We start from the raw sequence: 7,500 nt of genomic DNA, 5'->3' as shown, positions 1-7,500 counted from the left end.
CATTATACCCTGAGGGTGAAATCGAGGGAGAAAATGTAACAATTCTTTTGAACTTTCCAGTACATACAGACAAGTAACAAAGCTAATAAACTGGATATTGTTGTGAAAGACCAAAACGATAAAGTTTGTTTATTAATCAACATGAGTATTCTTCAAGACCATAATATCTTGAAAAAAGAATTTGACAAGCTTAGAAAATGTAAAGATTTGCTGATTGAAATTAAAAAAAATATAGCATCTCAAGGTGGTTGCAATACAAATGATTGTAAGAGCACTTGGAATGATCAAAAAAAGAAACTGAAAATTATTTGAGAATGATCTCTGGCTTACCATCTGTGCAAGAAGTCGTCGTCATCATCATCATCATCATCATCATCATCATCGTTTAACGTCTGCTTTCCATGCTAGCATGGGTTGGACAATTTGACTGAGGACTGGTGAACCAGATGGTTGCACCAGGTTCCAATCTGATCTGGCAGAGTTTCAACAGCTGGATGCCCTTCCTAATGCCAACCACTCCGAGAGTGTAGTGGGTGCTTTTATGTGCCACCAGCACGAAGGCCAGTCAGACGGTACTGGCAATGGCCATGCTCAAAATGGTGTGTTTTATGTGCCACCTGCACAGGAGCCAGTCCAGCGGCACTGGCAGCGATCTCGCCCGAATGTCTTTACACGTGCCACCGGCACAAGTGCCAGGAAGGCGACGCTGGGCACTTATTCTAACTGATACATTACACATATTTATAAGAACATTGTTACTGTGAGAATGATTACAAACCATTTAAAAATTTTTTTATGTGTTTCAGTCATTTGACTGTGGCCATGCTGGGGCCCGTCTTGAAGGGTTTTTAGTCAAACAAATCAACTCCAGGACTAATTTTTTTAAAGCCTGGTACTTATTCTGTTGGAATCTTTTGCTGAACCACTAAGTTACAGGAACATAAACATACCATCACTGGTTGTCAAGTGGTGGTGGAGGATAAACAAAGCACAAAGACAGGCACATAGAAATATACATACAGTATATATATATGACGTGCTTCTTTCAGTTTCTCTCTACCAAATCCACTCACAAGGCTTTGGTCAGCCTGAGGTTATAATAGAAGACACTTGACCAAAGTGTCATGCAATGGGATTGAACCTGGAACTATGTGGTTAGAGGCAAGCTTCTTGCCACACATCCATGCTTGCACCTATGTAAATTTTTTCTTTTTCTTTTTTCCCTTTCACATAACTTGATTTTGTAAATGAACAATCTAGTGTATTTATTTTAATGACCTACCAATGTATACAATGAGTTTCTTTGCTCTAGGTATCAAGAAGACTCTCAGGAAGAAATGGAAACAAAATTGAAAGGAAAAGAAAAACTACTACTACTACTACTACTACTACTACTGCCGCTGCTGCTACTACTTATGATGATAATAACAACAACAACAACAACGGTAATTATTATTATTTCTCTTTATGACAGGTGCTGTTAGAGCCCCTGGTGTCTTACATGCAGAGCGGGCTTGCTACCTGCAGCCTAAGGTACCATGCTATCTGTTCTTTTCAGCTATCTAATACTTTCCTGATTATTCTGGCCATGCCGATATTGTTGTTGTTGTTGTTGTTGTTGTTGTTGTTGTTGTTGTTGTTGTTGTTGTTGTTGTTGTTATTATTATTATTAAGAAGGCAGCAAGCTGGTAGAATCGTTAGCACGCTGGACAAAATGCTTAGAAGTATTTTGCCTGTCGCTACACTCTGAGTTCAAATTCTGCCGAGGTCAACTTTGCTTTCATCCTTTCAGGGTTGATAAATTAAGTACCAGTGAAACACTGGGGTCGATGTAATTGACTACTCCCCTCCCACCAAATTTCAGGCCTTGTGGTTATAGTAGAAAGGATTATTATTATTATTATTATTATTATTATTGTTGTTGTTGTTGTTGTTGTTGTTGTTGTTGTTGTTATTGTTATTATTATTATTATTATTATTATTATTATTATTATTATTATTATTAAGGCAGTGAGCTGGCAGACTTGTTAGTAAGCTGGAAAAATACATAACAGCATTTCGACTGTCCTTATATTCTGAGTTCAAATTCCTCCGGAGTTGACTTTGCCTTTCATCCTTTTTGGGGTCAATGAAATAAGTACCAGTTACGCGCTGGGGTTGATGCTGTCAACTAGCCTCCTCCTCTTAAATTTCTGGTCTTTTGCCTATATTAGAACGGATTGTTGTTGTTGTTGTTATTATTATTATTATTATTATTATACCACCACCTGTATCTGTTCTATCCACTAAGCAATTTTATTCCTGCTCTTATGGCACAGACAGACATGGCTGTAGGGTAAAAAAGTTCATTTAACAAATTGTGGTCTTAGGCTTAATCCCATTGCCTGCAATTATCGTCTACCATAACCTCAGGTTGACTAATAATAGCTTGTTAATGAAATTTAGCTGGTGGAAAATGTGTTAAAAACCCATCATACATACCTACACACATGCACACACAGACATGTACATAGAAATGTTTATCTTCTGCAATTTAAATTGATGAGAAACTGAAAGACCATTGACACCTTCTTGTCGTTTTCACCTTAGGCCTGTTGCCAACCCTGCTGTTGTTTACAAATTGCTTTATAAAATAAAAATAACTAAAATAAAAAGTCAGTTTACTTCAGGGTCTCCGAGAGAAATTTCGTACGAAAGAAAAGGACATCTTTCAGGTCCTGATGATAAGGAAAGTATCCTCTGAAAATTTAAGGGAGCTGTGAGGTCTTTATATCTTTGATCCTTTCATTACCATATTTCTGTTGAAATATGCAGCATTTATTCCAGTTAATTCTGAAACATAATGAAGAATTTATAAAAATAATTTCATCATTATTAAGCTGGCATTTGGAACATAAAATGAACACTGAATTTTGAAGGAAAGCTTTAATTTAAATCACTTTATAACTGTAAAATTTTATCATAAAATCAGGGGCTGACTCAGATGGGTTGGTTTCAAAAGGGTCACGGGTGACCACATCTATCCAATATTGTCCCTCCCACACACACAATGGTTTTCCATTTCATATAGTCCTTGGTGTACTTAAAAAAAATACGAAAAAGTCTATCATCTATAGTGAATACATCTCTACATCTCAGAACTCAATATTAAATAGGTTGGAGAAGAAGTAATTTCAAGGGGAACTGGTGATTTCAGACAAAACAATGAAGTTAGGGACAATTTTGTTCAAGCTGTTATAATATTTACAACTTCAACTTGTAAAGGTGTAAAGATGTATGTACAATAGAAAACTTGAATATGAAGAAATATCTGAAATGAAATCTATTTGTTGAATGCAGTGTAGCCTGAAGCACATATTTACAAATTGGCAAAAGTGATAAGACTAGTGCCACAACTAAATGCTATTAGCTATTTTAATCATGAGATAGTAATGGATATCAATAGTGAAAGACATGAAAGAAAGACACAAAGTCAGATACAATTTTCTGAAAGTGAATAAAAATCTTTACAGATCTAAAGGTATCTGGTAGAATTGTAGGGTAAAAAAACACACACACACACACACACACACACACATCATCATCATCATCATCATCACCAGTAATGTGATGAAAAAGAATCTAGAATCATTTTTCTCTATTATATTCTCTATTGATATACCTGAGAATTTTCTAGATTCTAAAACCTGCATTTGTCATTAAATGGTTGTGCAAAGACAGTTTCTTGTTTGAAAAGGAAGCAAACAGTAAGTCTATGAGTTTGTTAAACTCAATGACAATAGCTATTTGTGGCAGTAATTTGTAGATATATATATATATAATTTCCCAGATATTTATATAATTAAATTTATAAATCTATATTTCTGAGATGAGTTGTTGCTGGAGTGGTTCAAATGTTTTGTCTATTATCTTCATCATTTGTGTTTTAGAAGACAGTGAAGTGTATTATGTCTACTGAATAGCTAATAGGCATCACATTTTGTCAGCATATCTGCATTATTGTTGTCCTTATTGTTTTAATGGTCGTTTTTTTTTTTTTTTACTATGCTGGCAGAATGAATAACTTACCAAATATTATCTTCAGTTTACAATTTACAAAGGTCTAAAATGGAATTAAAACTCAGACGTGATGAAAGAAAAGAAAAGAGCAAGGGAGCAGGAGGGAAGTGAAAGAGGGCAAGGAGGAAGGAGGGGTGATGGGGTAAAGGAAGGGTTGAAGGTGAACAGGGTAAAGGGAGAAGGAGGGACAAAGAGAAAAGGGAGTAAGAGGGTAACAAGCAAGAGAGATGCTATTTCTCTTAAATAATGATACTTATTGTAACAGTTGACACAAATTGATTTTCAGTGGAACTGTGAATATATTTTAGTCTAGAGCAGTTTTTTTTTTACTTGTGGTGCACTTTAGAGCAAAAAAACAAAATGTATTTTGGAGTACTTAAAATGTATATTGAAAAATATAAGTGATTTAAAATACAGAAAACTATTAAATACTTTATTCAATCAAACATAGTTATTGTGAAACGTGATATTTTTGGTGTTTAATATTTTGAGTGTATTTGAGATAAACTCCCCCTTGTTTCATCTTCAGTGCAATGTAGTCTCTCTTGAAGTGGTCTGTGGTATGGGATACATGGCCTTACTAGGGGAAAGACATCCCTGCCCACATTGCATCAAAAGGGGCCAGAAATTATATTAGCCAGTAATAACTGTTTATTTAATAAAGATAATGAGGTTGAGATATTTTGTACTCACAGAAAGTTTTGGCCCTTCAGACATTATTGGATGGGCCTTAATAATAACTGATGGGATAGTGTAGTCTTCAGCTTTTACCCAATGACTTTTCAGTGATTACGAGATCACAAAGCAAGGTTCCCTGCCAAAGCCTTCTCCACATCTATGAATACCAGATATAGGTTCTTACTCTTAGCTAAGTAATTGTCTTGCAGTTGTCTCATCTAGGCTAATCCTGTTCATAATCAATTATGCAATAGCTCTTTCTGTAACTTTCATAACCTGATATAACAGTTTCATACCTTTATAGTTTCCTCTTTCTTGTGTATCCCCTTTGAACCTGTAACAGTTTAGAATGATACTGCTATGTTATGCTACTCATTGGTCATGACACATTCTTGCATAAATAAATTAATTATTCAATTAATTATTTAATCTTATGATTAAATTATATTTTATTATACTGAGACTCTAAATCAAAAAGGAGGGCATTTTCCCTCTGATTATAGCTGGCCATGAAGATACATGGCTGAGTGGTTAGGATGCTGCACTCACAGTCACAAGATCATAGTTTCAGTCTCAGACCAGTGGTGCATTGTGATCTAGAGTGAAACACTTCATTTCACATGGCACTAGTTCATTCAACTGTAAATGAGTAACCTTACAATGGTCTGGCATCGGGGAAATGCTGTGATCCCAGGTGCTTATATACAATGAAAACTGGGTCCTATGAATCTCAAAACTCATGACAGCACTTATACTGTTTTTTTTTTATGACTGGCTGCAGTCAATTAATGAAAGCTGTCAAGGTAAGAAGTAAGCAGAGTAAATTTAATAAATATGTGCCATGCTATTTTGAAGTACCTCAGATTCAAAGGTATTAAACACCTGTCCATCTACTTATTCATTCACTCTACATTATTGGATTCATATTTTGTCACAAGGCCAACAATTTTGAAGGAGGAGGTAAATCAATTACCTCGACTCCAGTACTCAACTGATACTTATTTTATTGACCCTGAAAGGATGAAAAGCAAAGTCGACTATGACAGAATTTGAACTCAGAATGTGAAGATGGACAAAATACCACTAAGCATTTTGCCCAGCATGCTAACGATTCTGCCAGCTTGCTGTCTTACCCACTCTATGTTATTGGATGAGGTAAACAAACATCTAGTTCAGTTCTGAAGCTTAAATATCTTTCACAGTTCTCTTGAACATCAACTAGTTCGTTTAAAAGATAAAGTCACCATGTGAAACTTTTTTCTAATATAGGTTTTCAGTTCTGAGAATTTAAAGATGTCATCCTAGACATTGAATAAATTCCAAATACGGTAATATGGAATGAAGATATTTCTTTTAAAATACTCAACAATCAGTTTACAATTTATTTTCCAAGATGATGCCATCTACTTGTTTATATCGAAAATCTAAGTCTGAATCTTCACTGGAATTCTTTATAACACCTGAAAACAATTTGCAGCTGTAAGAGACTACTGCAGAGTAATGTGACAATGTTTCAGGTAGCTCTTAATTTTCCATTATTTTATATTCAAGGTTTTCAGATGATACCAAGTGATGAAACTGATCTCAACAGGCATCTGCTGACAATAACTACTGATAAATTAGCAGAGCTAGGTAAGCAACTAGTTTCAGAACAAGTAATTCCCAAGAAAGATATGTTAATAGTGCAATTGAAATGCAAGGTAAACTTTTATTACAGGTTCAATCCATCCAACTGATTTCCAAACAGCTCCTATCTCCCTGATTTCACTGACCACTGTTTTGGGTTGGGTTAACTCCACGCTGGAGTCAGTGATGCTTACCTGGAGTACTTCATAATGGGATTAAACCAGGAGTCTTTTGATTGCAATGTGAACATCTTAACCACTCACCATGGTGATCTCTCTTTCTCTCGCTATTACACTTATACACTCTCTATGTGTATGTGTGTATAACTCATATGTGTTCCAAGTTAACATCATTCAGCTTCACTGTGACAAGTAAACAAAGTAGTAAACTACAGGTTTATCTTTCTTTGAGAAGTGATTCACCAGACTAGTTTCAACTATCCATGGTTAGATAAATGTTTATTTTTCACAGTGATGCGAAACTGTGTTTACTACAAGTGTATATGAATGAGATTTACCTTTCATCTCAAATTATCTTAAAGAACTGCAGAACATATGTTTTTACCCAAGATGGAGATAAACACCAATGTCCCATATGGTAGACTTGAATAATTGTTGAGAGATATCTCTCTCAACATGAAACCAATGGTAGTTTGGTTATCCCACGAATAAAGAATATTTATTCACCAATGCAGTGTTAAATACTCATTCTCACTGTTAAATATTAATGTGTATACACACACACCTTGGGTGAGTGTCTTCTGGTAATAGCCTCAGGCTGACCAAAGCCTTGTGAATGGATTTGGTAGACAGAAACAAAAAGAAGCCTATCATATATAGATATATCTATGTGTATGTGTTCTTCTGTCTGTGTTTGTCTCCCAACATCGCTTGACCACCAGTGTTGGTGTGTTTATATCCCATAACTTAATGATTCAGCAAAAGAGACCGATAGAATAAATACTGGGCTTATTAAAATAAATGCTGGGGTTGATTCATTTGGCTAAAAATTCTTCAAGGCAATGCTCCAGCAAGGCCGCAGCCTAATGACTGAAACAAGTAAAAGATAAAAGGTATATAATATATGTGTGCGTTTACGCACGCACACACACACACACACACACACACACACACACAC

This window comes from Octopus bimaculoides, chromosome 15 (assembly GCF_001194135.2).
Source record: "Octopus bimaculoides isolate UCB-OBI-ISO-001 chromosome 15, ASM119413v2, whole genome shotgun sequence".
Lineage (NCBI taxonomy): Eukaryota > Metazoa > Mollusca > Cephalopoda > Octopoda > Octopodidae > Octopus > Octopus bimaculoides.
This window is presented reverse-complemented; position numbering follows the sequence as displayed.